The sequence below is a fragment of the Somniosus microcephalus genome, chromosome 4 (genome assembly GCF_052327205.1).
Source record: "Somniosus microcephalus isolate GS21.2 chromosome 4, FLI_Smic_1.0, whole genome shotgun sequence".
NCBI classification, from domain to species: Eukaryota; Metazoa; Chordata; class Chondrichthyes; order Squaliformes; family Somniosidae; genus Somniosus; species Somniosus microcephalus.
In genome coordinates, this window is record NC_140990.1 from 350,397,343 (window position 1) to 350,417,514 (window position 20,172).

The window sequence follows — 20,172 nt, forward strand, 5'->3', positions numbered from 1 at the left end:
CCCCACACAGACTGCACTCTCCCCACACTCCCTGCATTCTCCGCACCCACACTGCACTCTCCTCACACACACTGCACTCTCCGCACACACAGCACTCTCCCCTCACACTGCGCTCTCCCCACACACACGGCACTCTCCCCACACACACTGCACTCTCCCCACAACCTGCACACTCCCCACCCACTGCAATCTCCCCTCACACTGCGCTCTCCCCACACACACGGCACTCTCCCCACACACACTGCACTCTCCCCACACACACTGCACTCTCCCCACACAGACTGCACTCTCCCCACACAGACTGCTCTCCCCCACACACTGCACTCTCCGCACACACTGCACTCTCCCCACACACTGCACTCTCCCCACACACACCGCACTCTCCCCACACACACTGCACTCTCCCCACACACACTTCACTCTCCCCACACACACTGCACTCTCCCCACACACCGTACTCTCCCCACACACTTCATTCTCCCCACACACACTGCATTCTCGCCACACAATGCACTCTCCCCACATACACTGCCCTCTCCCCACACATACTGCCCTCTCCACACACACACTGCACTCTCCCCACACACACTGCACCCTCCCCACACACACTGACCTTTCCCCACACACTGCATTCTCCCCACACACACTGCACTCTCCACACACACACTGCACTCTCCCCACACACACTTCACTCTCCCCACACACACTGCACTATCCCCACACACCGTACTCTCCCCACACACACTTCACTCTCCCCACACACACTGCACTCTCCCCACACACCGTACTCTCCCCACACACTTCACTCTACCCACACACACTGCATTCTCGCCACACACACTTCACTCTCCCCACACACACTGCACTCTCCCCACACACCGTACTCTCCCCACACACACTTCACTCTCCCCACACACACTGCACTCTCCCCACACACCGTACTCTCCCCACACACTTCACTCTACCCACACACACTGCATTCTCGCCACACAATGCACTCTCCCCACATACACTGCCCTCTCCCCACACATACTGCCCTCTCCACACACACACTGCACTCTCCCCACACACACTGCACCCTCCCCACACACACTGCACTCTCCAAACACACTGCACTCTCCCCAAACACACTGCACTCTCCCCACACACACTGCACTTTCCCCACACACTGCATTCTCCCCACACACACTGCACTCTCCACACACACACTGCACTCTCCCCACACACACTGCACTCTCCCCACACACACTGCTCTCTCCCCACACACACTGCACTCTCCCCACACACACAGCACTCTCCTCACACACACTGCACTCTCCCCACACACACTGTGCTCTCCCCACACACACTGCACTCTCCCCACACACTGCACTCCCCCCACACACACTGCACTCTCCCCACACACTGCACTCTCCCCACACACACTGAACTCTCCCTACACACACTGCACTCTCCCCACAAAAACTGCACTCTCCCCACACACAGCAATCTCCCCACACACACTGCACTCTCCCCACACAAACTTCACTCTCCCCACACACACTGCACTCTCCCCACACACACTGCACCCTCCCCACACACTGCCCTCTCCCCACACACACTGCACTCTCCCAACAACCTGCACTCTCCCCACACACTGCACTCTCCCCACACACTGCACTCTCCCCACACACACTACACTCTCCCCACACGCACTGCACTCTCCCCACACACTCTGCACTCTCCCCGCCCACACTGCACTCTCTCCACACACTGCACTCTCCCCACACACACTGCACTCTCCCCACACACACTGCAATCTCCCCACACACACTGCACTCTCCCCACACACACTTCACTCTCCCCATCCACACTGCACTCTCCTCACACACACTGCACTCTCCCCACACACTGCACTCTCCCCACACACACGGCACTCTCCCCACACACACTGCACTCTCCCCGCACACAATTTACTCTCCCCACACACACTGCACTCTCCCCACACACTGCACTCTCCCCACACACTGCACTCTCCCCACACACACTGCACTCTCCCCACACACTGCACTCCCCCCACACACACTGCACGCTCCCCACACACTGCACTCTCACCCACACTGCAATCTCCCCACACACACTGCACTCTCCCCACACACACTTCACTCTCCCCACACACACTGCACTCCCCCACACACACTGCACTCTCCCCACACACTGCACTCTCCACACACACTGCACTCTGCCCACAACCTTCACTCTCCCCACACACTGCACTCTCCCCACACACTGCACTCTCCCCCACACACTACACTCTCCCCACACACACTGCACTCTCCCCACACACACTGCACTCTCCCCACACACTGCACTCTCCCCACACACACTGCACTCTCCGCACACACACTGCTCTCTCCCCACACACACTGCTCCCTCCCCACACACACTTCACTCTCCCCACACACATGGCACTCTCCCCACACACACTGCACTCTCCCCACACACACTGCACTCTCCCCACACACACTGCACTCGCCCCATACACTGCACTCTCCCCACACACTGCATTCTTCCCACACGCTGCACTCTCCCCACACGCTGCACTCTCCCCACACTCACTGCACTCCCCCCACACACACTGCACACTCCCCACACACACTGCACTCTCCCCACACAGACTGCACTCTCCCCACACACACTGCTCTCCCCCGCACACTGGAGTCTCCGCACACACTGCACTCTCCCCACACACACTTCACTCTCCCCACACAATGCACTCTCCCCACACACACTGCCCTCCCCCTACACATACTGCCCTCTCCACACACACACTGCACTCTCCCCACACACACTGCACCCTCCCCACACACACTGCACTCTCCAAACACACTGCAATCTCCCGAAACACACTGCATTCTCCCCACACACACTGCACTTTCCCCACACACTGCATTCTCCCCACACACACTGCACTCTCCCCACCCACACTGCACTCTCCCCACACACACTGCACTCTCCCCACACACACTGCTCTCTCCACACACACACTGCACTCTCCCCACACACACAGCACGCTCCTCACACACACTGCACTCTCCCCACACACACTGTACTCTCCCCACACACACTGCACTCTCCCCACATACTGCACTCCCCCCACACACACTGCACTCTCCCCGCACACTGCACTCTGCCCACACACACTGAACTCTCCCTACACACACTGCACTCTCCCCACAAAAACTGCACTCTCCCCACACACAGCAATCTCCCCACACACACTGCACTCTCCCCACACACACTTCACTCTCCCCACACACACTGCACTCTCCCCAGACACACTGCACCCTCCCCACACACTGACCTCTCCCCACACACACTGCACTCTCCCAACAACTTGCACTCTCCCCACACACTGCACTCTCCCCACACACACTACACTCTCCCCACAAACACTGCACTCTCCCCACACACACTGCACTCTCCACACACACACTGCTCTCCCCCACACAATGCACTCTCCGCACACACTGAACTCTCCCTACACACACTGCACTCTCCCCACAAAAACTGCACACTCCCCACACACAGCAATCTCCCCACACACACTGCACTCTCCCCACACACACTGCACTCTCCCCACACACACTGCACCCTCCCCACACACTGCCCTCTCCCCACACACACGGCACTCTCCCAACAACCTGCACTCTCCCCACACACTGCACTCTCCCCACACACTGCACTCTCCCCACACACACTACACTCTCCCCACAAACACTGCACTCTCCCCACACACACTGCACTCTCCACACACACACTGCTCTCCCCCACACAATGCACTCTCCGCACACACTGCAATCTCCCCACACACTGCACTCTCCCCACACACACGGCACTCTCCCCACACACACTGCACTCTCCCCACACACACTTCACTCTCCCCACACATACTGCACTCTCTCCACACACTGCACTCTCCCCACACACTGGACTCTCCCCACACACACTGCACTCTCCCCACACACACTGCAACCTCCCCACACACACTGCACTCTCCACACACACTGCACTCTCCCGACACACACAGCAGTATCCCCACACACTGCACTCTCCCCACACACTGCATTCTCCCCACACACACTGCACTCTCCCCACACACAATGCACTCTCCCCACAGACACAGCACTCTCCTCACATACACTGCACTCTCCCCACACACACTGCAATCTCCCCACACACACAGCACTCTCCCCACACACTGCACTCCCCCCACACACACTGCACTCTCCCCACACACTGCACTCTCCCCACACACTGCAATTTCCCCACACACACTGCACTCTCCCCACACACACTTCACTCTCCCCACACACACTGCACTCTCCCCACACACACTGCACTCTCCCCACACACTGCACTCTCCCCACACACACTGCACTCTCCCCACAACCTGCACTCTCCCCACACACTGCACTCTCCCCACACACTGCACTCTCCCCACACACACTACACTCTCCCCACACACACTGCACTCTCCCAACACACACTGCACTCTCCCCACACACTGCACTCTCCACACACACACTGCAATCTCCCCACACACACTGCACTCTCCCCACACACACTGCTCCCTCCCCACACAAACTGCACTCTCCACACACACGGCACTCTCCCCACAGACACTGCACTCTCCCCACACACATTGCACTCTCCCCACACACACTGCACTCTCCCCATACACTGCACTCTCCCCACACAATGCATTCTTCCCACACGCTGCACTCTCCCCACACGCTGCACTCTCCCCACATACACTGCACTTCCCCCACACACACTGCACACTCCCCACACACACTGCACTCTCCCCACACAGACTGCACTCTCCCCACACTCCCTGCATTCTCCGCACCCACACTGCACTCTCCTCACACACACTGCACTCTCCGCACACACTGCACTCTCCCCACACACTGCACTCTCCCCACACACACGGCACTCTCCCCACACACACTGCACTCTCCCCACACACACTGCACTCGCCCCATACAGTGCACTCTCCCCTCACACTGCATTCTTCCCACACGCTGCACTCTCCCCACACGCTGCACTCTCCCCACACACACTGCTCTCCCCCCACACACACTGCACACTCCTCACACACACTGCACTCTCCCCACACAGACTGCACTCTCCCCACACTCCCTGCATTCTCCGCACCCACACTGCACTCTCCTCACACACACTGCACTCTCCCCACACACACTGCTCTCCCCCGCACACTGCACTCTCCGCACACACTGCACTCTCCGCACACACTGCACTCTCCCCACACACTGCACTCTTCCCACACACACGGCACTCTCCCCACACACACTGCACTCTCCCCACACACACTTCACTCTCCCCACACACACTGCACTCTCCCCACACACCGTACTCTCCCCACACACTTCACTCTCCCCACACACACTGCACTCTCCCCACACACACTGTGCTCTCCCCACACACACTGCACTCTCCCCACACACTGCACTCCCCCCACACACACTGCACTCTCCCCACACACTGCACTCTCCCCACACACACTGAACTCTCCCTACACACACTGCACTCTCCCCACAAAAACTGCACTCCCCCCACACACAGCAATCTCCCCACACACACTGCACTCTCCCCACACACACTTCACTCTCCCCACACACACTGCACTCTCCCCACACACACTGCACCCTCCCCACACACTGCCCTCTCCCCACACACACTGCACTCTCCCCACACACACTGCACTCTCCCCACACGCACTGCACTCTCCCCACACAGACTGCACTCTCCCCACACTCCCTGCATTCTCCGCACCCACACGGCACTCTCCCCACACACACTGCACTCTCCCCACAACCTGCACACTCCCCACACACTGCAATCTCCCCTCACACTGCGCTCTCCCCACACACACGGCACTCTCCCCACACACACTGCACTCTCCCCACACACACTGCACTCTCCCCACACAGACTGCACTCTCCCCACACAGACTGCTCTCCCCCACACACTGCACTCTCCGCACACACTGCACTCTCCCCACACACTGCACTCTCCCCACACACACCGCACTCTCCCCACACACACTGCACTCTCCCCACACACACTTCACTCTCCCCACACACACTGCACTCTCCCCACACACCGTACTCTCCCCACACACTTCACTCTCCCCACACACACTGCATTCTCGCCACACAATGCACTCTCCCCACATACACTGCCTTCTCCCCACACATACTGCCCTCTCCACACACACACTGCACTCTCCCCACACACACTGCACCCTCCCCACACACACTGACCTTTCCCCACACACTGCATTCTCCCCACACACACTGCACTCTCCACACACACACTGCACTCTCCCCACACACACTGCACTCTCCCCACACACACTGCTCTCTCCCCACACACACTGCACTCTCCCCACACACACAGCACTCTCCTCACACACACTGCACTCTCCCCACACACACTGTGCTCTCCCCACACACACTGCACTCTCCCCACACACTGCACTCCCCCCACACACACTGCACTCTCCCCACACACTGCACTCTCCCCACACACACTGAACTCTCCCTACACACACTGCACTCTCCCCACAAAAACTGCACTCTCCCCACACACAGCAATCTCCCCACACACACTGCACTCTCCCCACACACACTTCACTCTCCCCACACACACTGCACTCTCCCCACACACACTGCACCCTCCCCACACACTGCCCTCTCCCCACACACACTGCACTCTCCCAACAACCTGCACTCTCCCCACACACTTCACTCTCCCCACCCACTGCACTCTCCCCACACACACTACACTCTCCCCACACGCACTGCACTCTCCCCACACACTCTGCACTCTCCCCGCACACACTGCACTCTCTCCACACACTGCACTCTCCCCACACACACTGCACTCTCCCCACACACACTGCAATCTCCCCACACACACTGCACTCTCCCCACACACACTTCACTCTCCCCATCCACACTGCACTCTCCTCACACACACTGCACTCTCCCCACACACTACACTCTCCCCACACACACGGCACTCTCCCCACACACACTGCACTCTCCCCACACACAATTTACTCTCCCCACACACACTGCACTCTCCCCACACACTGCACTCTCCCCACACACTGCACTCTCCCCACACACACTGCACTCTCCCCACACACTGCACTCCCCCCACACACACTGCACGCTCCCCACACACTGCACTCTCCCCCACACTGCAATCTCCCCACACACACTGCACTCTCCCCACACACACTTCACTCTCCCCACACACACTGCACTCCCCCACACACACTGCACTCTCCCCACACACTGCACTCTCCCCACACACACTGCACTCTCCCCACAACCTGCACTCTCCCCACACACTGCACTCTCCCCACACACTGCACTCTCCCCACACACACTACACTCTCCCCACACACACTGCACTCTCCCAACACACACTGCACTCTCCCCACACACTGCACTCTCCACACACACACTGCAATCTCCCCACACACACTGCACTCTCCCCACACACACTGCTCCCTCCCCACACAAACTGCACTCTCCCCACACACACGGCACTCTCCCCACAGACACTGCACTCTCCCCACACACATTGCACTCTCCCCACACACACTGCACTCTCCCCATACACTGCACTCTCCCCACACAATGCATTCTTCCCACACGCTGCACTCTCCCCACACGCTGCACTCTCCCCACATACACTGCACTTCCCCCACACACACTGCACACTCCCCACACACACTGCACTCTCCCCACACAGACTGCACTCTCCCCACACTCCCTGCATTCTCCGCACCCACACTGCACTCTCCTCACACACACTGCACTCTCCGCACACACTGCACTCTCCCCACACACTGCACTCTCCCCACACACACGGCACTCTCCCCACACACACTGCACTCTCCCCACACACACTGCACTCGCCCCATACAGTGCACTCTCCCCTCACACTGCATTCTTCCCACACGCTGCACTCTCCCCACACGCTGCACTCTCCCCACACACACTGCTCTCCCCCCACACACACTGCACACTCCTCACACACACTGCACTCTCCCCACACAGACTGCACTCTCCCCACACTCCCTGCATTCTCCGCACCCACACTGCACTCTCCTCACACACACTGCACTCTCCCCACACACACTGCTCTCCCCCGCACACTGCACTCTCCGCACACACTGCACTCTCCGCACACACTGCACTCTCCCCACACACTGCACTCTTCCCACACACACGGCACTCTCCCCACACACACTGCACTCTCCCCACACACACTTCACTCTCCCCACACACACTGCACTCTCCCCACACACCGTACTCTCCCCACACACTTCACTCTCCCCACACACACTGCACTCTCCCCACACACACTGTGCTCTCCCCACACACACTGCACTCTCCCCACACACTGCACTCCCCCCACACACACTGCACTCTCCCCACACACTGCACTCTCCCCACACACACTGAACTCTCCCTACACACACTGCACTCTCCCCACAAAAACTGCACTCCCCCCACACACAGCAATCTCCCCACACACACTGCACTCTCCCCACACACACTTCACTCTCCCCACACACACTGCACTCTCCCCACACACACTGCACCCTCCCCACACACTGCCCTCTCCCCACACACACTGCACTCTCCCCACACACACTGCACTCTCCCCACACGCACTGCACTCTCCCCACACAGACTGCACTCTCCCCACACTCCCTGCATTCTCCGCACCCACACGGCACTCTCCCCACACACACTGCACTCTCCCCACAACCTGCACACTCCCCACACACTGCAATCTCCCCTCACACTGCGCTCTCCCCACACACACGGCACTCTCCCCACACACACTGCACTCTCCCCACACACACTGCACTCTCCCCACACAGACTGCACTCTCCCCACACAGACTGCTCTCCCCCACACACTGCACTCTCCGCACACACTGCACTCTCCCCACACACTGCACTCTCCCCACACACACCGCACTCTCCCCACACACACTGCACTCTCCCCACACACACTTCACTCTCCCCACACACACTGCACTCTCCCCACACACCGTACTCTCCCCACACACTTCACTCTCCCCACACACACTGCATTCTCGCCACACAATGCACTCTCCCCACATACACTGCCCTCTCCCCACACATACTGCCCTCTCCACACACACACTGCACTCTCCCCACACACACTGCACCCTCCCCACACACACTGACCTTTCCCCACACACTGCATTCTCCCCACACACACTGCACTCTCCACACACACACTGCACTCTCCCCACACACACTGCACTCTCCCCACACACACTGCTCTCTCCCCACACACACTGCACTCTCCCCACACACACAGCACTCTCCTCACACACACTGCACTCTCCCCACACACACTGTGCTCTCCCCACACACACTGCACTCTCCCCACACACTGCACTCCCCCCACACACACTGCACTCTCCCCACACACTGCACTCTCCCCACACACACTGAACTCTCCCTACACACACTGCACTCTCCCCACAAAAACTGCACTCTCCCCACACACAGCAATCTCCCCACACACACTGCACTCTCCCCACACACACTTCACTCTCCCCACACACACTGCACTCTCCCCACACACACTGCACCCTCCCCACACACTGCCCTCTCCCCACACACACTGCACTCTCCCAACAACCTGCACTCTCCCCACACACTTCACTCTCCCCACCCACTGCACTCTCCCCACACACACTACACTCTCCCCACACGCACTGCACTCTCCCCACACACTCTGCACTCTCCCCGCACACACTGCACTCTCTCCACACACTGCACTCTCCCCACACACACTGCACTCTCCCCACACACACTGCAATCTCCCCACACACACTGCACTCTCCCCACACACACTTCACTCTCCCCATCCACACTGCACTCTCCTCACACACACTGCACTCTCCCCACACACTGCACTCTCCCCACACACACGGCACTCTCCCCACACACACTGCACTCTCCCCACACACAATTTACTCTCCCCACACACACTGCACTCTCCCCACACACTGCACTCTCCCCACACACTGCACTCTCCCCACACACACTGCACTCTCCCCACACACTGCACTCCCCCCACACACACTGCACGCTCCCCACACACTGCACTCTCCCCCACACTGCAATCTCCCCACACACACTGCACTCTCCCCACACACACTTCACTCTCCCCACACACACTGCACTCCCCCACACACACTGCACTCTCCCCACACACTGCACTCTCCACACACACTGCACTCTGCCCACAACCTTCACTCTCCCCACACACTGCACTCTCCCCACACACTGCACTCTCCCCCACACACTACACTCTCCCCACACACACTGCACTCTCCCCATACACACTGCACTCTCCCCACACACTGCACTCTCCCCACACACACTGCACTCTCCGCACACACACTGCTCTCTCCCCACACACACTGCTCCCTCCCCACACACACTTCACTCTCCCCACACACATGGCACTCTCCCCACACACACTGCACTCTCCCCACACACACTGCACTCTCCCCACACACACTGCACTCGTCCCATACACTGCACTCTCCCCACACACTGCATTCTTCCCACACGCTGCACTCTCCCCACATGCTGCACTCTCCCCACACACACTGCACTCCCCCCACACACACTGCACACTCCCCACACACACTGCACTCTCCCCACACAGACTGCACTCTCCCCACACACACTGCTCTCCCCCGCACACTGGAGTCTCCGCACACACTGCACTCTCCGCACACACTGCACTCTCCCCACACACTGCACTCTCCCCACACACACGGCACTCTCCCCACACACACTGCACTCTCCCCACACACACTTCACTCTCCCCACACAATGCACTCTCCCCACACACACTGCCCTCCCCCCACACATACTGCCCTCTCCACACACACAATGCACTCTCCCCACACACACTGCACCCTCCCCACACACACTGCACTCTCCAAACACACTGCACTCTCCCAAAACACACTGCATTCTCCCCACACACACTGCACTTTCCCCAGACACTGCATTCTCCCCACACACACTGCACTCTCCCCACACACACTGCACTCTCCCCACACACACTGCACTCTCCCCACACACACTGCACTCTCCCCACACACACTGCTCTCTCCCCACACACACTGCACTCTCCCCACACACACAGCACGCTCCTCACACACACTGCACTCTCCCCACACACACTGTACTCTCCCCACACACACTGCACTCTCCCCACATACTGCACTCCCCCCACACACACTGCACTCTCCCCGCACACTGCACTCTGCCCACACACACTGAACTCTCCCTACACACACTGCACTCTCCCCACAAAAACTGCACTCTCCCCACACACAGCAATCTCCCCACACACACTGCACTCTCCCCACACACACTTCACTCTCCCCACACACACTGCACTCTCCCCACACACACTACACTCTCCGCACAAACACTGCACTCTCCCCACACATACTGCACTCTCCCCACACACACTGCACTCTCCCCACACACACTACACTCTCCCCACAAACACTGCACTCTCCCCACACATACTGCACTCTCCCCACACACACTGCACTCTCCACACACACACTGCTCTCCCCCACACAATGCACTCTCCGCACACACTGCAATCTCCCCACACACTGCACTCTCCCCACACACACGGCACTCTCCCCACACACACTGCACTCTCCCCACACACACTTCACTCTCCCCACACATACTGCACTCTCTCCACACACTGCACTCTCCCCACACACTGGACTCTCCCCACACACACTGCACTCTCCCCACACACACTGCAACCTCCCCACACACACTGCACTCTCCACACACACTGCACTCTCCCGACACACACAGCACTATCCCCACACACTGCACTCTCCCCACACACTGCATTCTCCCCACACACACTGCACTCTCCCCACACACAATGCACTCTCCCCACAGACACAGCACTCTCCTGACATACACTGCACTCTCCCCACACACACTGCAATCTCCCCACACACACAGCACTCTCCCCACACACTGCACTCCCCCCACACACACTGCACTCTCCCCACACACTGCACTCTCCCCACACACTGCAATTTCCCCACACACACTGCACTCTCCCCACACACACTTCACTCTCCCCACACACACTGCACTCTCCCCACACACACTGCACTCTCCCCACACACTGCACTCTCCCCACACACTGCACTCTCCCCACACACTGCACTCTCCCCACACACACTACACTCTCCCCACACACACTGCACTCTCCCAACACACACTGCACTCTCCCCACACACTGCACTCTCCACACACACACTGCAATCTCCCCACACACACTGCACTCGCCGCACACACACTGCTCCCTCCCCACACAAGCTGCACTCTCCCCACACACACGGCACTCTCCCCACAGACACTGCACTCTCCCCACACACATTGCACTCTCCCCACACACACTGCACTCTCCCCATACACTGCACTCTCCCCACACAATGCATTCTTCCCACACGCTGCACTCTCCCCACACGCTGCACTCTCCCCACATACACTGCACTTCCCCCACACACACTGCACACTCCCCACACACACTGCACTCTCCCCACACAGACTGCACTCTCCCCACACTCCCTGCATTCTCCGCACCCACACTGCACTCTCCTCACACACACTGCACTCTCCGCACACACTGCACTCTCCCCACACACTGCACTCTCCCCACACACACGGCACTCTCCCCACACACACTGCACTCTCCCCACACACACTGCACTCGCCCCATACACTGCACTCTCCCCTCACACTGCATTCTTCCCACCCGCTGCACTCTCCCCACACGCTGCACTCTCCCCACACACACTGCACTCCCCCCACACACACTGCATACTCCTCACACACACTGCACTCTCCCCACACAGACTGCACTCTCCCCACACTCCCTGCATTCTCCGCACCCACACTGCACTCTCCTCACACACACTGCACTCTCCCCACACACACTGCTCTCCCCCGCACACAGCACCCTCCTCACATACACTGCACTCTCCCCACACACACTGCAATCTCCCCACACACACAGCACTCTCCCCACACACTGCACTCCCCCCACACACACTGCACTCTCCCCACACACTGCACTCTCCCCACACACTGCAATTTCCCCACACACACTGCACTCTCCCCACACACACTTCACTCTCCCCACACACACTGCACTCTCCCCACACACACTGCACTCTCCCCACACACTGCACTCTCCCCACACACACTGCACTCTCCCCACATCCTGCACTCTCCCCACACACTGCACTCTCCCCACACACTGCACTCTCCCCACACACACTACACTCTCCCCACACACACTGCACTCTCCCAACATACACTGCACTCTCCCCACACACTGCACTCTCCACACACACACTGCACTCTCCCCACACACACTGCACTTTCCCCACACACACTGCTCCCTCCCCACACAAACTGCACTCTCCCCACACACACGGCACTCTCCCCACACACACTGCACTCTCCCCACACACATTGCACTCTCCCCACACACACTGCACTCTCCCCATACACTGCACTCTCCCCACACAATGCATTCTTCCTAAACGCTGCACTCTCCCCATACGCTGCACTCTCCCCACATACACTGCACTTCCCCCACACACACAGCACACTCCCCACACACACTGCACTCTCCCCACACAGACTGCACTCTCCCCACATGCCCTGCATTCTCCGCACCCACACTGCACTCTCCTCACACACACTGCACTCTCCCCACACACTGCACTCTCCCCACACACACGGCACTCTCCCCACACACACTGCACTCTCCCCACACACACTTCACTCTCCCCACACACACTGCACTCTCCACACACTGCACTCTCACCACACACTTCACTCTCCCCACACACACTGCACTCTCCCCACACAATGCACTCTCCCCACACACACTGCACTCTCCCCACACATACTGCCCTCTCCCCACACACACTGCACTCACCCCACACACACTGCACCCTCCCCACACACACTGCACTCTCCACACACACTGCACTCTCCCGACACACACTGCACTCTCCCCACACACACTGCACTCTCCCCACAGACTGCATTCTCCCCGCACACACTGCACTCTCCCCACACACACTGCACTCTCCCCACACACACTGCACTCTCCCCACACACACTGCACTCTCCCCACACACTGCCCTCTCCCCACACACACTGCACTCTCCCCACAACCTGCACTCTCCCCACACCCTGCAATCTCCCCACACACTGCACTCTCCCCACACACACTACACTCTCCCCACACACACTGCTCTCTCCCCACACACACTGCACTCTCCCCACACACTGCACTCTCCCCACACACACGGCACTCTCCCCACACACACTGCACTCTCCGCACTCACACTGCACTCTCCCCACACACTGCACTGTCCCCACACACTGCACTCTACCCACACACACTGCACTCTCCCCACACACACTCCACTCTCCCCACACACTGCACTCTCCCCACACACACTGCACTCTCCCCACGTGCACTGCACTCTCCCCACACACACTGCACTCTCCCCACACACACTGCACTCTACACACACACTGCATTCTTCCCACACACACTGCACTCTCCCCACAAACACTGCACTCTCCCCACACACACTGCTCTCTCCCCAAACATATTGAACTCTCCCCACACACTGCACTCTCCCCACACACATTGCACTCTCCCCCCACACACTGCAATCTCCCCACACACACAGCACTCTCCCCACACACTGCACTCCCCCACACACACTGCACTCTCCCCACACACTGCACTCTCCCCACACACTGCAATTTCCCCACACACACTGCACTCTCCCCACACACACTTCACTCTCCCCACACACACTGCACTCTCCCTACACACACTGCACTCTCCCCACACACTGCACTCTCCCCACACACACTGCACTCTCCCCACAACCTGCACTCTCCCCACACACTGCACTCTCCCCACACACTGCACTCTCCCCACACACACTACACTCTCCCCACACACACTGCACTCTCCCAACACACACTGCACTCTCCCCACACACTGCACTCTCCACACACACACTGCAATCTCCCCACACACACTGCACTCTCCCCACACACACTGCTCCCTCCCCACACAAACTGCACTCTCCCCACACACACGGCACTCTCCCCACAGACACTGCACTCTCCCCACACACATTGCACTCTCCCCACACACACTGCCCTCTCCCCATACACTGCACTCTCCCCACACAATGCATTCTTCCCACACGCTGCACTCTCCCCACACGCTGCACTCTCCCCACATACACTGCACTTCCCCCACACACACTGCACACTCCCCACACACACTGCACTCTCCCCACACAGACTGCACTCTCCCCACACTCCCTGCATTCTCCGCACCCACACTGCACTCTCCTCACACACACTGCACTCTCCGCACACACTGCACTCTCCCCACACACTGCACTCTCCCCACACACACGGCACTCTCCCCACACACACTGCACTCTCCCCACACACACTGCACTCGCCCCATACAGTGCACTCTCCCCTCACACTGCATTCTTCCCACACGCTGCACTCTCCCCACACGCTGCACTCTCCCCACACACACTGCTCTCCCCCCACACACACTGCACACTCCTCACACACACTGCACTCTCCCCACACAGACTGCACTCTCCCCACACTCCCTGCATTCTCCGCACCCACACTGCACTCTCCTCACACACACTGCACTCTCCCCACACACACTGCTCTCCCCCGCACACTGCACTCTCCGCACACACTGCACTCTCCGCACACACTGCACTCTCCCCACACACTGCACTCTCCCCACACACACGGCACTCTCCCCACACACACTGCACTCTCCCCACACACACTTCACTCTCCCCACACACACTGCACTCTCCCCACACACCGTACTCTCCCCACACACTTCACTCTCCCCACACACACTGCACTCTCCCCACACACACTGTGCTCTCCCCACACACACTGCACTCTCCCCACACACTGCACTCCCCCCACACACACTGCACTCTCCCCACACACTGCACTCTCCCCACACACACTGAACTCTCCCTACACACACTGCACTCTCCCCACAAAAACTGCAATCCCCCCACACACAGCAATCTCCCCACACACACTGCACTCTCCCCACACACACTTCACTCTCCCCACACACACTGCACTCTCCCCACACACACTGCACCCTCCCCACACACTGCCCTCTCCCCACACACACTGCACTCTCCCCACACACACTGCACTCTCCCCACACGCACTGCACTCTCCCCACACAGACTGCACTCTCCCCACACTCCCTGCATTCTCCGCACCCACACTGCACTCTCCTCACACACACTGCACTCTCCGCACACACAGCACTCTCCCCTCACACTGCGCTCTCCCCACACACACGGCACTCTCCCCACACACACTGCACTCTCCCCACAACCTGCACACTCCCCACACACTGCAATCTCCCCTCACACTGCGCTCTCCCCACACACACGGCACTCTCCCCACACACACTGCACTCTCCCCACACACACTGCACTCTCCCCACACAGACTGCACTCTCCCCACACAGACTGCTCTCCCCCACACACTGCACTCTCCGCACACACTGCACTCTCCCCACACACTGCACTCTCCCCACACACACCGCACTCTCCCCACACACACTGCACTCTCCCCACACACACTTCACTCTCCCCACACACACTGCACTCTCCCCACACACCGTACTCTCCCCACACACTTCACTCTCCCCACACACACTGCATTCTCGCCACACAATGCACTCTCCCCACATACACTGCCCTCTCCCCACACATACTGCCCTCTCCACACACACACTGCACTCTCCCCACACACACTGCACCCTCCCCACACACACTGACCTTTCCCCACACACTGCATTCTCCCCACACACACTGCACTCTCCACACACACACTGCACTCTCCCCACACACACTGCACTCTCCCCACACACACTGCTCTCTCCCCACACACACTGCACTCTCCCCACACACACAGCACTCTCCTCACACACACTGCACTCTCCCCACACACAGTGTGCTCTCCCCACACACACTGCACTCTCCCCACACACTGCACTCCCCCCACACACACTGCACTTTCCCCACACACTGCACTCTCCCCACACACACTGAACTCTCCCTACACACACTGCACTCTCCCCACAAAAACTGCACTCTCCCCACACACAGCAATCTCCCCACACACACTGCACTCTCCCCACACACACTTCACTCTCCCCACACACACTGCACTCTCCCCACACACACTGCACCCTCCCCACACACTGCCCTCTCCCCACACACACTGCACTCTCCCAACAACCTGCACTCTCCCCACACACTTCACTCTCCCCACCCACTGCACTCTCCCCACACACACTACACTCTCCCCACACGCACTGCACTCTCCCCACACACTCTGCACTCTCCCCGCACACACTGCACTCTCTCCACACACTGCACTCTCCCCACACACACTGCACTCTCCCCACACACACTGCAATCTCCCCACACACACTGCACTCTCCCCACACACACTTCACTCTCCCCATCCACACTTCACTCTCCTCACACACACTGCACTCTCCCCACACACTGCACTCTCCCCACACACACGGCACTCTCCCCACACACACTGCACTCTCCCCACACACAATTTACTCTCCCCACACACACTGCACTCTCCCCACACACTGCACTCTCCCCACACACTGCACTCTCCCCACACACACTGCACTCTCCCCACACACTGCACTCCCCCCACACACACTGCACGCTCCCCACACACTGCACTCTCCCCCACACTGCAATCTCCCCACACACACTGCACTCTCCCCACACACACTTCACTCTCCCCACACACACTGCACTCCCCCACACACACTGCACTCTCCCCACACACTGCACTCTCCACACACACTGCACTCTGCCCACAACCTTCACTCTCCCCACACACTGCACTCTCCCCACACACTGCACTCTCCCCCACACACTACACTCTCCCCACACACACTGCACTCTCCCCACACACACTGCACTCTCCCCACACACTGCACTCTCCCCACACACACTGCACTCTCCGCACACACACTGCTCTCTCCCCACACACACTGCTCCCTCCCCACACACACTTCACTCTCCCCACACACATGGCACTCTCCCCACACACACTGCACTCTCCCCACACACACTGCACTCGCCCCATACACTGCACTCTCCCCACACACTGCATTCTTCCCACACGCTGCACTCTCCCCACACGCTGCACTCTCCCCACACACACTGCACTCCCCCCACACACACTGCACACTCCCCACACACACTGCACTCTCCCCACACAGACTGCACTCTCCCCACACACACTGCTCTCCCCCGCACACTGGAGTCTCCGCACACACTGCACTCTCCGCACACACTGCACTCTCCCCACACACTGCACTCTCCCCACACACACGGCACTCTCCCCACACACACTGCACTCTCCCCACACACACTTCACTCTCCCCACACAATGCACTCTCCCCACACACACTGCCCTCCCCCCACACATACTGCCCTCTCCACACACACACTGCACTCTCCCCACACACACTGCACCCTCCCCACACACACTGCACTCTCCAAACACACTGCACTCTCCCGAAACACACTGCATTCTCCCCACACACACTGCACTTTCCCCACACACTGCATTCTCCCCACACACACTGCACTCTCCCCACACACACTGCACTCTCCCCACACACACTGCACTCTCCCCACACACACTGCACTCTCCCCACACACACTGCTCTCTCCCCACACACACTGCACTCTCCCCACACACACAGCACGCTCCTCACACACACTGCACTCTCCCCACACACACTGTACTCTCCCCACACACACTGCACTCTCCCCACATACTGCACTCCCCCCACACACACTGCACTCTCCCCGCACACTGCACTCTGCCCACACACACTGAACTCTCCCTACACACACTGCACTCTCCCCAGAAAAACTGCACTCTCCCCACACACAGCAATCTCCCCACACACACTGCACTCTCCCCACACACACTTCACTCTCCCCACACACACTGCACTCTCCCCACACACACTACACTCTCCGCACAAACACTGCACTCTCCCCACACATACTGCACTCTCCCCACACACACTGCACTCTCCCCACACACACTACACTCTCCCCACAAACACTGCACTCTCCCCACACATACTGCACTCTCCCCACACACACTGCACTCTCCACACACACACTGCTCTCCCCCACACAATGCACTCTCCGCACACACTGCAATCTCCCCACACACTGCACTCTCCCCACACACACTTCACTCTCCCCACACATACTGCACTCTCTCCACACACTGCGCTCTCCCCACACACTGGACTCTCCCCACACACACTGCACTCTCCCCACACACACTGCAACCTCCCCACACACACTGCACTCTCCACACACACTGCACTCTCCCGACACACACAGCACTATCCCCACACACTGCACTCTCCCCACACACTGCATTCTCCCCACACACACTGCACTCTCCCCACACACAATGCACTCTCCCCACAGACACAGCACTCTCCTGACATACACTGCACTCTCCCCACACACACTGCAATCTCCCCACACACACAGCACTCTCCCCACACACTGCACTCCCCCCACACACACTGCACTCTCCCCACACACTGCACTCTCCCCACACACTGCAATTTCCCCACACACACTGCACTCTCCCCACACACACTTCACTCTCCCCACACACACTGCACTCTCCCCACACACTGCACTCTCCCCACACACTGCAATTTCCCCACACACACTGCACTCTCCCCACACACACTTCACTCTCCCCACACACACTGCACTCTCCCCACACACACTGCACTCTCCCCACACACTGCACTCTCCCCACACACA